Source organism: Strix aluco, chromosome 2 (assembly GCF_031877795.1).
Source record: "Strix aluco isolate bStrAlu1 chromosome 2, bStrAlu1.hap1, whole genome shotgun sequence".
NCBI classification, from domain to species: domain Eukaryota; kingdom Metazoa; phylum Chordata; class Aves; order Strigiformes; family Strigidae; genus Strix; species Strix aluco.
The window spans coordinates 105150115-105163772 of record NC_133932.1 but is presented as its reverse complement, the minus strand read 5'-3'; the positions used below and the strand labels follow the sequence as shown (position 1 = coordinate 105163772).

The following is a 13658-nucleotide window of genomic DNA, read 5'->3' as shown; positions in this document are numbered from 1 at the left end:
ACCAATTCTACACTGACTTTTAGCATTGTGTATCCAAGGAGACAGCTGATCTTACTTGCTTTTCCTTTGGAAACTCTCTGGTTTTAACTTTCTTTCCACTTCTTGCAGGATTGGCCATGAGAATTTGTAACGTTCCTTTGGAAACACCATGATGTGGCCATTGAGAAGTTACCTTCCTTTGTACAGGTCTGTAAACTCTATTGCATTCTGACTATTTCAGCATGTAGACTCCTGTGCTGACTTGTTATCTTTTTTATCTTGAATGTGTGCAAACGAAATGAAAATCTAATTTTATTCTGGAACAAGTGTTGTGAAAAATGATTTTTGTTTCTTGCAAAATGTTTAGGACATAACTGTTCTGTTACCGTTGTCTAAATGTAGAGTAACTCATTCGTCTTTCCTTTGAAGAGAATTACTGCAGTTTATAGAGTTGAACTGCAGAAAGGAATTGGGCCTGTAAGTCATTTTCACCTTACGACTATGTCTTTCAGTATGTGTTGAAACTGCATTACCCTAAAAGGCCCTGCAATCGATTGCTCCCACCCAGGTTGCTAATATGTGAGCAGCTGTCCCACAGCTATAGCTGTGGATGTTTCGAGAAGCACACTTAGCAAAAGGTCAGCAGAATTACTGGGGTTTTCGGGTCAGGAGGAGCTCAGGTTCATGGAAAGTTTAAGAAAATTAAAAATAAAAAAAGTTGATATTTAAGAGACTCTAAAAAGAGCAGAATAATAATGGCTTGACTCCTGTAGTGTCAGCATGGCAAGGAGTGGTGAGGAGCCTGTAGCTAATGCTGTGTCCTTGTCAGCCAGAACGATGGTGTTACAAGCACTGTGGCCTGCGATCGCAATGATTTAGAGGGTAGAAAACACTCCCCTGCATTTCAATATGTTTTTCTATGCAGCTATATAACAGAGAAAAAATTGATTTCTTACTGTTTTCAAAGGTAGTACTGAACAGCATTTTTCTAGAAATCTGCTCAGAAAAACCAGTGGGAATCAACTTTTCCATCTGAGTGGTCATACCCTGCTATCAGATGACACTTGGTGTCTGTGGGAGTTGTATCTGGCCCTAAATAATAATTCTCAAAAATGTTCATTTTTGGAATATGCTCTATTTCATTTGTTTGGTTTACCCGATGGCACTTTGGGTATTGTTGCTTTCCTTGTTGCCTCTGTAGTCACTTACTATTCCATTAAGTCTGTAGGAATTCTGAAGGGAAAGTGGCTTGTAAACCTTAAACAAAAACAATACCAGGTGGATTTAGGGGATGAGAGGTATCCAAAACAACTTTTAATTTGTTCTTGGAAACTGTTATGATTTGGTAATACCTTTTAAAGCCAACACAGTTCCAAAATGCTTTAGAAACTCTTTGAACCTAAATGTAAACCTCACACAAGGCTACAGCTTCTGTAATGAGCAAAACCCCTAGATCAGACTGGTTGAGATACTGCAGATACAGATCTGATCGTGATGCCTCAGGCCTGCGTTGAGTGAAAGCTCTGTGTTTAAAAATAAGTAGCTTTTCGGAGTAATTGCACAACCGCTGAATGATCTGTGTCATGCTGAAGCTTTGACTGCACTGTTTCTTTCTTTAATGATGATATCCCTTAGGGCAAAATTTGTGTTTTTCCATGGCGTGGGGAGAAAGAAGTGCAAACGCTGAAAGACATTTAGGATAAAGGGAGAAAACTTGTTGCACGTATTGGCATTTGGGTTGTAAATCCTTTACTAGAAGCAGCTTTATAAAATCTTCCTTTCCAGACCTGTCTATGAACGTTGAATCACAGCTCACCAAAGACTTCTAAGAGCTACTGCTAATTTGCCGAACCAAAGTGTGGTTGGGCCTGTTTCCTAATGAATTCGATACAAATGCAGTCAACAGCTGCTACGCAGAGAAAGCTTAGGCAAGTCATTTGTCTAAAACATGTTTTAAAAGTTTCCTTGTTCACAAGTCTAATTCCTGAAGAATAACGGCTTTGTGATATACATACAAATTAGTATTGTGTCATTTAAAAAGAGTATAAATATGATATTAATTTGATATATGTACATATTAGATATATGTATACTAAGTGGCATAAAGTAGTTTGGGTATGGCTGTGCTGCACCTTCATTATAATGCAGAAGCAAAGGAAAACCAATTAAATTAAAAGGCAAGAACATTTCTACTGAAAAGGAGATAGAAGGTGTAATTTCCCCTTGGAAAGTATTGCCCCAGGGTATTATCAAAAGGTATTGCATTGAACCTTTGCAAGAAATAGATATTTACATCAATAAGAATGCCATCACAGTTATATTTTTCGTATTACACAGTTATAAAGCAATTACACAGCAGTTGCCTGACTGAATGCTGAACTGCCCGATCCTCAGCCTGGGATTTGGGTGAAGCTTCTGCAGCTGTGTAGGTATCTCTTGTACCATTTCTCTGTGGCATCTGGTATTGACATTGAAGGAAAACAGGATACGGCTCTAGCCAAATAATTAGTTTAATCCAGGTCAGCTTTTGCTATTTATCCTATGTCTTTCACTGCAAATTTCATGGGGTTTTTTTCCTCACCAGTATCTCCTCTTGCACAGTTCTTGTTTTCTTAATCTCTCTTTTATTTCCTGCCTACGATCCCTCACACATTCTCCAGAGAAGCCTCCTTTTCCCTGACATCTTTGTTACTTGTTCTTGCTGTGTTGGAGTTTTATTCATTTATTGCTGGAGTTTCTTAAATTTTTCTATTGGGGATCACTAAATGATGCATCTCTCCAAACGCTTCTTGGGTTTTCCTCAAACCTTTGCCCTTGGCACCCCCTGGTGAAACAAATGCCTTGGTATTAGAGGGGGAGCAGAGAAAAACAAAGGCAGTGAAAACTTCATGGCTGCTGCAGGGATGGGAAGCCTCTGTCTTCTCGGGCAGGGCTCCTCTTCCCTGTCCTCCTGTTACAGCCCCCTGGGCACATGGTTGGTCGGGGCTGGCTCCTAGGCAGGGTTTGGTGGAGGGAGTGCTACTCCATTGTCTTGCTGCTTCTTCAGTAATAAAGCCACAACTGGCAAAATACCAATCTGTCAAAAGTCATGTGAGGGGAGGGAGAAAGGAGGGGAGAAGCCTAGGGAGAGCACTTTTCTACATAAGCATGTAATCATGGCAACCGTACCTTTGATCTCTGGAGCAGCACACGTGGACTTGGAGGGCCCTGCTGCCACTGTATTAGATACACCTGCCTGCCTTAAATCCGTGCTGTCAGAGAGGCCAAACCCTCGATGCCACTGGGCTTTGCTCACGGCTCAGCTGTCCTGACAGAGGCTGTGAGGGTGATGAAGTGGCTGCTCGCACGCGATGGATGGAGGTCTGCAGAGAGGAAGCAGGGGAAGCTGATGCACAAACCAGAACTGTGGATGAGCAGGTTATCTTTGTGCACCTTATATGCAAATTATCTGGCCATGAAAAGGCATAAAAGAAAAGGGATGGTACTACCTGGAAATGTGCCATGTGTGCATTTGATGCATATATTTGAATTATTGAACAGATGGAAACCAAATAGCTTGGTAGCTGGAGAAAATCTATAAGCTAGATGCTCAAAGGAAATGTGGCAGAATAAAATGGGAAGGTGGGGAAAGTAAAACTCACAAAGCTGCCATGGAGGGACAGTTGCATTTTGTTACAACAGAAATTAGAACAAGACTGTGAGTTTGTAAAGACTATTGTGTCCACATCATGAGTTGTATATACGAGCTAATATAAACACATATGTGCAATTTTATTTTTGAATGATGGGTCAGAGGGTTTGTGACCATCCAATTCTTTTTTTATTGCCCACAGCAAGACAAGGACCAAGTGATTATTAGGAAAAATAAAATGACAATTTGGTCACCTCAGTAAGAACTGTGGCCAGGGCAGGTTTCTGCAAGAGACTGAAATTAATATGGATGCAGGGAAAACAAGCCAACCAACCCAGGCAGCAGATTGGCCTTCTATTGGCTTTTATGTTTTGAGTAGTTTCCAAGGAATTTCTAGGAATGGTGGTGAGTGCTTCCTCTGCTGGAGGAACAGCCCAGAGGCATCCTTAAATACCTCCCTGCTATTTAATCATAGCTACTTCCCAGAAGAATGAGAAAACAGTTCAGAGACTCCTGCAAACTATACAAAGTGTTCATAGACTCAGATCAGGAGTAAGGCTCACACTGGTGCCCATCATCTTCTGTTTCAGAGTGGCAATTAGATGATGATCTTTGCTGATCTTAACTCCTAGGACATTACATAAAAAGAAGGGAGATCTTTAGTGTCAACAGTCAACAACACCTTAGCGACACCAAAGATAATTCGGTTCATTTGCCTGCATTACCAACAAGAACAAAGATGTCTAGATAATCTGAGAGAGATGTTTATTTAATCATCCAGTGAGGAAGATTTCAGTGCCACCCTGTGTCATCTCTTCCAGAGCTACACAACACTTACGGGGTATTTCTAAAATCCAAGTTATGTTTTATTTGCTCCATAGGAAGCCATTTGGTGTCTTAGTTACAGTGAAGATAGAGAATAGTTGAATATAACTTTCTTTATGGAAATCTGTCAGATACTAGAAGGAAGAATGACTTTACATTGTAGTTGATTTCATTTGTTTATCTGTTTTTCAGAATAAACATTTGCAGATCCTACAGGTGCCATTCCAAACCCTTTTTTTGTCTTCCTCCCATGTACCTGCATCCCTCCGTGGATTGTTAACTTCTTGACTCAATTGCCAGCATTAAGAAGCTGAATATAGTCAATACAACTTTCAGATGGATAAAAATGATGTAAAATAAGTCCAGAATTTAGAAGCTTGATAATTAATTATGGGGTTATACCCTCAAATAAATGACTCCAATCTGTATCATATCTCAGCTTTGTCTAGGTGGAATCATTGCTAGTGTCTTCTCTCTCTTCTATGCTTTAAACTCTTCTCAGTATGATACTAGGTAATGAATAACGTTGTTGGAGAGATAATAAGTGTGCAACTGATAGCTCTCAGCATATGGATAATGATGCATCTTGCCCCTTTTCATTGCCCACATTCTGGCTGCACAGAGATATCTGGTCAATAGATGAGGTGAAATGGTGGCTGTAGCACATTTCAGAAACAATTATTGTCCATTCAGGTCCCTTTAAAAGAAAGATAGCAAAGAACTGCTAAGTTTTCTATCACTAAGGCCCTCAGAAGAATCAATCACACGTCATGAATAATAATAATAGAAAAGGGAGGACAGCTGCTCAGCTGAACATCATCAGTATTGGCACCTTCCAGGAGGAGGAATCAGTAATCCCCTTGACCAAAGCAGGTGTCACAACAAGGTAAAAGTTGTAAGCTACAGCTACAGTGAGAGTCTGCTGCCATAGACAAATATGAATTGATTTCACTTCTGAAAGGCAGTTAAAACATCTTCTCCAGTTGAGAGAAGGAGAAATCCACTGTCACTGTCCAAGTCTCCAGAAACAGCAGTGAAACTTGCAGAGATTGTTACTTAAAAAAAAAGAGGAGTGTTCAATGGCCAAGTGCCAACCAAAATGAACAGTTACCAAAAAATCCTTTATTTTTTCCAGCACAGTCCTGCACAATGTTGGCAGGTTTATGTCTCCTGCTTTTTAGCTAAAATATGCAGAAAAGTTACCAGTTCAAATAGTAAACGTTAAAGGATTTTTTTTGGATTTGTGTACATGAGAGAAAATCATAGAATCATTTAGGTTGGAAAGGACCTTTAAGATCATCAAGTCCAACCATTAACCTAACACTGCCAAGTCCACCACTAAACCAAGTGCCACACCTACACGTCTTTTAAATACCTCCAGGGATGGTGGCTCCACCATGTCCCTGGGCAGCCTGTTCCAATGCTTGATAACCCTTCGGTGAAGAAATTTTTCCTAATACCCAGTCTAAACCTCCCCTGGCGCAACTTGAGGTCATTTGCTCTTGTCCTATCGCTTGTTACTTGGGAGAGAAAACTGACACCTCGCTTCAACCTCCTTTCAGGTTGTTGTGGAGAGCGAAAAGGTCTCCCCTCAGCCTCCTTTTCTCCAGCCCAAACAACCCCAGTTCCCCCAGCCACTCCTCATAAGACTTGTGCTCTAGACCCTTCACCAGCTTCTTTGCCCTTCTTTGGACACGCTCCAGCACCTCAATGTCTTTCTTGTAGTGAGGGGCCCAAAACTGAACACAGTATTTGAGGTGCGGCCTCACCAGTGCTGAGTACAGGGGGACAATCACTTTTCTAGTCCTGCTGGCCACACTATTTCTAAATGATGGTGAATTTGATCCTACAATGAATAAATATATTTGCAGTGCTATCACCATCAGAAGCTGCCTGTGAGGATAATTCAGCTCCTTGTTGCCAACCTTGTAAAAACTCTTTGACACCAGCTTAATTCAGTAGCAACCTTTGTTCATCTTCAAAACTCAAAACCAAGCAAATTTCAATGAATATCATAAGTAATAGTAAGGCAAAACCTTGATTTTGATAAAGTTTCAGCCTTCTTTCTAGGCTGCAGTGTAGCACATACAGCACTTCGGGATTGAGAGTCCTATAATATACTGCTCCAGAATGACTCAGATTTCTGGAGTCAATTATGATTTCAGAAAAGGGAAAGTATAGAGAAATTGATTATTGGATGCCACAAGTGAAAAGGCAAAAAGCAAAACTTAAAGGAAACCACATCAACATTAATATGAGTTGGCTGACTCTATAGAAGAAATGATCCCATAATGGCTGTAGGCAACTGTTCAGGAAATAATGTGTTCCTACTTAATGTCATTGATCCCACATTTTGGGGGAGGGGGCAGGAAAAGACCACTGAATATTGTGTTCAAGAGGCTTTATAAGAATCAGAGGAAAGCTTGACAAGGCAGTTTGCTCAAACAGCAAAAAGGAAGGTAGAAACATGAACAAGTATCTTGGGTCAAGTTACTCTTTAACTTTGAGCTTTCAGAACACTATTAAAAATTAACCAAGGAAAGGGTAATACATACTTTTGCCCAAAATATCCTAGAACTCAAAAAATTATTCTCCAGCTAACTAGCCACAGTTTTTTTTTTCCTAGAATACTAGAAAATTAGCAGGTAGCTTGAGGGCCCTGTATCTGCGTCAACTGTACTGACGCTCTTCCCATCAGAGCTGTGTCTGACCTGTTTCTGAGGGCCTCCACTGATGGAGATTCTCTGGACAATTCATTCCAAGGACTAATTTTCCTTACCATTAGAAAATTGCTTTTTTTATTTTCTTAACCTGCAAGTTACTTCTGCCCTACCTGCAATGGACAAGAATGGGTTATTCCCTTTTTCCTTGCAACCATCTTCAATATTTAAAGGGTCTATTGTCATGTTTCCCCCAATTCTTGTCTTCTTTAGATTAAACAACAACTTATTCCTTCAATTTTTTGTCATGTTTTGTAGACTACACGCTGTCAATTGGTCACATCCTCCTTACAATGTGGCATCCAACACTGCACCTAAGGTTATGGTTGAAGTCTTTCCAAAGTGAAGTAATGAAGGAGCATTCACTCATGTGTCTTGTAGATAACATTCTCCTTTATATTTCCAATCTGACATTTATACATATGTGACAGTGACTATGTTGAAGCTTGTGAGCCACTGGGTAACTTCAGATCATTCCTGGCAAGACTAAACCTATTTGGTTATTTCCTGTTGAGTGTTTGCTGAGTTGACTGTTTCTGACCTCACCTCTCAAAGATAATTGCTAGCAGCTCTAAGATTCACTCAGCCAGTTATCTACATATTCTGGGTGAAATTCATAAGGCCCAGCCAGTTCGAAAAATTTTAACTTATCTCAGTTCTCTCTAATCTACTTTTTACTATGATGACCTGAGTTTCTACTCCCTTGTCTTTAGTGTTAACTGTTGTGGCTTTCTAATCGCAGATGATCCTTCAAACAGCTTTTTCTCCCATTGGGTAGCAAACCAACTCTTTCTCGCTATTGCTAATAGCAGGATTCTTACTATTGCACGTAGCGGTTTTCTACTTTTACATCCCCCTACCAAAAGTATATTGCAACGTTACACAGACTAGAGAAAGGGCTTTGAAAGACAGCATACAATTTTCATAATATGGGACTCCACAGAGGCACTAGACTTACAAGTGCAATTGAAGACAGTTATGGCAGTACTTGACAGGTAGCACACAGATGTCCCTATTCTTACAGTCTCAGTGGAAACCTGGCTAGATCTAATTAATAACAAGGAACCAGCACCAAAGAGGGTAAAGAAAAATGTTCCAGAGGGACCAAGGATTGTGAAAGCAAACGTCATATGTTAAATCCAGGAGAAGGCTGAGTCTGAAATATGGCACTGTGTTCATAAAATTGACTGACATCATGTGTTTTACTTAGAGGAGACTTATTTTCTCCATAAGGCTGTTCTTTCAATGTTGAATGCCACCAATTCACTTATGTAGTTAACCACAGTGTTCTGTGTTTCTTTCACTCCATGAAAACATCCCAAGTGTTCTTATTCTTCTCTCTTCACACAGCCTTTTTACTGTTTTGAGGCGGCAAAGAAACAAGGGGAGAAGGGAAATGATTACAAAGTAATAGGTTAAAGACATCTCCTGCATCTCCTGCAACAAGCTCTAATACCATTATCAAATATTCCTTCCTTTTTATGTTTTTTTTTTGTGGGGTTTTTTTTGGTGTGTGTGATCTGTTCAGCAATGTTTCTGAAATCCTGGCCGAAGTTCTGCAGATCAGTTGCTGTCAGGTTCTCATGCCAATCACACGAGTGAGATCAATCAAAGGCATTACCTGGCCCCAGTGAAGTATAGATACACAGAGATGGTTGTCCTCTTGTTCTGGGACATGGAGCGTTTTGAGCCTCTGATCTTTCTATAATCCCTGCAGGAGCATTCTGCTTTAATGCTAGAGACCTTTGCCTCCAGATTTTATAACGGTCAGTCGCTCAATCCTTCCTTCGTTAATGCATCTTTGATTTTCCCACCTCTGTAGCTCCGTCCGTAGGTTCAAGTAAGTTGAGATTTCTTTTGGGAAGTTAGTTTCTCTCAAGAGCCATACAGCCAGCAGGCAGCTTGCAGTGCCATAGGACAGACTTTCTGAAAAATGTCAGTGTTTGATAGCCAAATGCACCATGCTATTTTAAGGTCTTTAAGTTATAACAACCTTAAGGTTAGGTGGTGGAGTTCCCACCCCTGGAGATGTTTAAGAGTCGGGTCGACAAAGCTCTGAGGGATATGGTGTAGTTGGGAACTGTTAATGTTGGGTTGATGGTTGGACTGGGTGGTCTTCAAGGTCTTTTCCAACCTAGACAATTCTGTGATCCTGTAAAACCCAACAAGTCTACGTGTGTGTCCTTTATGACAGCATTTTGTTTGCTTCTTTGAAGACATTTCACTGCATGTACTGAGCATTCACTGGACTTCTGACAGTCTCACCACTGAATGCATGATGTGCTTAAGACTATGGAGCCTAAATGAAATGTGGACTCTGCTCTGCAATCCCAGCTTCCCCACCCCCAGGCATATGCTCAGGCTATAGACTTTTTGCCTGGCATTCCCAGTAGAGAGCTGTAACTCAGCAGCCTATGGCCTTGGTCCAGAGTCCATTCCTCACTCCTCTAGTTCTCCTTCTGTACTACCTTCTGAAAAATTTCCCCAAAAGTTTGAAACGCTTGGTTTATACTGCAGTTCACCAGGATGCAGGTGCTCAGTAAGAGTCCACAAACCTACAGATAAGGATTTATATCTACACTGCTCTCTACTGGTAAGATAGGAGGTCCCTCTGCCCATTTGCCAAACCAATGAGAAGATGTGTAGCACAGTTAGCGTGATGCTGAGTACAAGCTAATTTGCCATGATTGGCAGTGTTGATTAGCTCTAACTGAGTGCAGTTAACTCGGCCTCAGCACTGCTAGTCAGTTTATGTGGGTTCTAGTTGCCTCTGACCCTGAGCAGAAGAATCCTGAATTTGCTTATTGGGGCCCAGCACTCAGATCATGCAGGCATGTGCTGTGGTAAGCTTTGCCCAACAATTAAAGCACAACAGATCCCTGGAAAGAAATTGCTCTGTGAGCAGTGGAGATGTCTCTTTTAACAGATTAATGTGCCCTGTCCCCAAAAACTCCCACCTTAGTTTCCCAGCTGCCCCTCATGTCCCTACGGGTCTGCCCACACCTGCCCATTGGCTTTTCCCAGGCAGAGTTTATGCTGGCTGTTCTGCCTGCCTTCCTCTTTGTAGGCAGCAATTTGTGTGCTGCTTTGCCATATGGCTGCTGGTTTTCATTGAACTTTTAGTATTGAAATTGCCTCTTGTGACTTATCTCCAACTTTTGCACTGGCTTGAAAGTGGGTTCAAATTTGCTACTGCCCCAGCTCTGCCAGTAAAGGTGTAATAGATGGACAGGCAGAAGTTCAGTTAAAAATAACCAGAGAGAATGAAAATCATACCTGCTCTTTGCTCTTAGGCTGCTTTTTTATATTATTTTGATGCTATATGATACAGATCTGATCTTGGAGCAGACTGCCTTCAAGCTCTCATTTCCACACTCATCACCAGAGGTTACCCTCCCTTTGGCTGAGCTTAGTGGCTCAGAAGATTCTTTCCAAACCGGATCTGAGAAATGATTCATGTTAAAAGAACCATATTTTTTAAGTGATGTTTTTTTGTATTTTTTTTAATGACCCATACATAGTTTTGGGCATGGCCAGGCAAATGCTTGAGCTGAGGCAGCTGAGGGGATGTGGTGAAAGGGGGTCGGGAACAAGGCTCTTGTCTACTCACCAACATCTAGGGGTCTATATCCCTCACTGCAGTGCTGTCATCACAGAGGCAAATCCCTGCTACCTAGTCCCCTTATTTCTACATGATTTATCTCCACAGTTTGGTAGCTTATAGGACCCTGTCCCAGAGGGGAAGCTGCCCTATCAGCCCAAAATTGAACAATGAAACAGTGAATGTGTAAACTATTGGAAACATTTTTCTAAAAAATCGGGAATTTTGCATGTTCTTGATGTCATTCTGCATTTGTGGCAGCACAGCTCTCATGGTTGCATGATCTCCCCAGCACTTTGGTGTTCATATTCCTTGGGCAGTATGGGAGATCGCCAAAAGCTTGCCCTTTAGGTCTTTCAAGAGGTGAGGTAAAAACCAAAAGAATTTGATTTCAATAAGATTTAACTGTGTATGGTCTGTGGCTGAGTCAATTAATTTGGGTATCAATAATATAAGAAAATAGCAAAGGACATTTGGGATTGGCTGTAGGAAATGATTAATATAATGAAGAACAGAAGTCCCATTGCCTTCATGCTTGTTTTGTTTTCCTTGGTGGAAAGAGTTGACCAATGTGACTAGAGCATTTTGTACCTGTGATTATTACTAGCTTCTTAGTCAAGGAAATCTGAGTACTTTGGCTATATTGTGACACTCTAACTCTTCCCTGCTCACCACTCTAACTGAGACAGATTATAGATTGAACAAAGTTTGAAATGACTCTCGTTTTCAAAGCATGGTTTTGTGAAGAAGCAAAGAGCAGTTACTGCTTTAAGAGAATCTATCACCTTGTCCTCTAGAAGAAAGGCAACAACAATCTTTTCCAATAATGGACCCGTTATCTCCTTCCTGGAATTTATCAGGCAAGAAACATATTGATCCAATTTGCAGGTTGCAGCCTGTAGTTCTCTAAACATGTCCAAACCCCTAGCACATGATGATGGCCAGAACTTACTCTGCATTTAGTTTGCAGACGTGTACCTCCCACTCCCTTCTCCCCTGTGGGCTGCTGTTCTTTTTACAATCCAAGCAACCTGGAGTGGATGAAAAATTCCTCTGTTTCGACTAATTCATTTTAACTCTGTTCTTTAAGAAATTCTCTTACAATGTTTTTCCTCCTTGGTCTCTCACCATCTGTGAATTTGGAGAAAAAAATAGTACATGGAAGTATTTCTATCCAAGCAAAATATGCTTAATTGGAGTTAAAAAAAAATCTAGAAACTTTTTTCTATTTATTATTTATAAATTGTTGTGATTTTTCAATATTCCTTTTGGAGCCAGTATTTTTGTTTCTATAGAAGTGGCACTTCCCTTTTAATCTCTGGGTCTGCTTTTTAAGATTGCTTTTTAAGATAACTGACACCTTATCCTTCTCAGAAGACCCTGTTGTAATGATTCACTGTGCTTTACCTGTCATTATGAAACAAAAATGAATGTGAAATCATTAGTTTTCTGATCGATTTAGAGTGAGAAAGATAAATCTTCCTTGTTTGTTAGAAACCGTTCATAGAGGCTACTATGGCAACAAAATTAATGACAAACAAGGAGGTTGTTAATTAATTGTTCATGCTGACTAGAATAAGAAAATTCTGAATCTTTCCTGAATCCATTTACTACCATCCCAATAGCCCTTGGTTATTTGTTTGAAGAGTTAGTGCATCTTTTTACTGCACTGGAAAAAAAGAAGTTTGTGATAATAGAATTGAAAGGGAGCACGGACTCCATTAGCCTTATCCCTGTGATCCCATTGGACATGATCGCTAAAGTTTGGGTCGTGCTCACAATGATCACCCCTGCTGATGATAATTTGATGAATAAAGCTGATAATGCCTTTAGGCCACTAAGGACATAAACAATTAGGAGTAGTCCCTGCCTCGAGTGGTTTACAGTCTACAAAACTGATACATGCCAAGCAGAAAGTAATACTTTGGTATGCAGGCAAAAAGGGTATTACCAATGCTTTTTAAAATAGTCCTGGGATGCTAACAGAGATGTTATGCTGATATGTGTTAGTGGGCATGAGATGAGGGGAAGAGTACATTATCTCCCCAGGAAGAGAGGAAGAACACTTGGGAGGCCTATAGGCAGTTAAGTATATAAACTACAGCAGTTTCCTTACTACTGAAGTTGGCATATTATGCTCTGTAAAGTAGGATTGATACATTTTGTACAACAGAAGGATCAGCCATCAAACTGATTCAAGGTGTAACTTATGGAGACAGGTCCGCTTTACTTTTTGGAATAAATTACAGTTTGAGAAAATAAATCTATGAAATCTGAACTAGAGAACCAAAGAGTACCCACTTTGACTTCCACAATGAAACTCCTTCAACAATTGGCTTTCCTTCACAAAGTCAACAATTGTTATTGTTGACTTTGTGAACTGAATAAATTAGGAAGAAGCTTCCAAGGCTGTGGCAGAGATCAAAAGTAGTGACTAAATAACTGAGAAGCATTTGCTTTTCGATAATAACTCTTCAGTAAAGAGCTAAATACAAACTGTCCAAACAAAGTATAAACCCGAATACTGGTGACAACAGTATACTACATTTTTCCCCTGGTGGGAACTCATATAGTTATTACTCTAGTGGCTCTTTCCCCACCAGGTTTCATCATTTCTCTATTAGATTGAAAGGTAACACTATAAATCAAAAGTGCTGTGAGTTGGTATTTCTGAAAAAGGTAGTGGTGACTGCTCACAAGCTGTGCACTAGTGTACTCCATAACAACGTGTAGGTTTGCAACACCATATGAAGTAATTTGGCATGCCTTATCTTCTTCTCACAGCCATATATCTATAACACAGGGTTACCTACTGTGTGGGACATGTACGTGATTGTGGTCCTTCAATCCTTACTTGGACAGAGTCCAATTAGCCCTACTTAGAGTTTCCTTCTTGGTTGTG

General features: G+C 40.4%; 1 protein-coding gene across 6 annotated transcripts in view; it reads left to right on the top strand.

The window, feature by feature from the left end:
• The window catches only part of ENOX1 (ecto-NOX disulfide-thiol exchanger 1), a 380823-nt gene that overhangs the window by 118645 nt on the left and 248520 nt on the right, over nt 1-13658 (top strand). For all 6 annotated transcript variants that reach the window (XM_074815634.1, XM_074815638.1, XM_074815637.1 and 3 more), the window contains one exon: nt 109-186. The gene's annotated coding sequence lies outside the window, so the exon portion shown is untranslated. The remainder of the gene's footprint in view (nt 1-108; nt 187-13658) is intronic.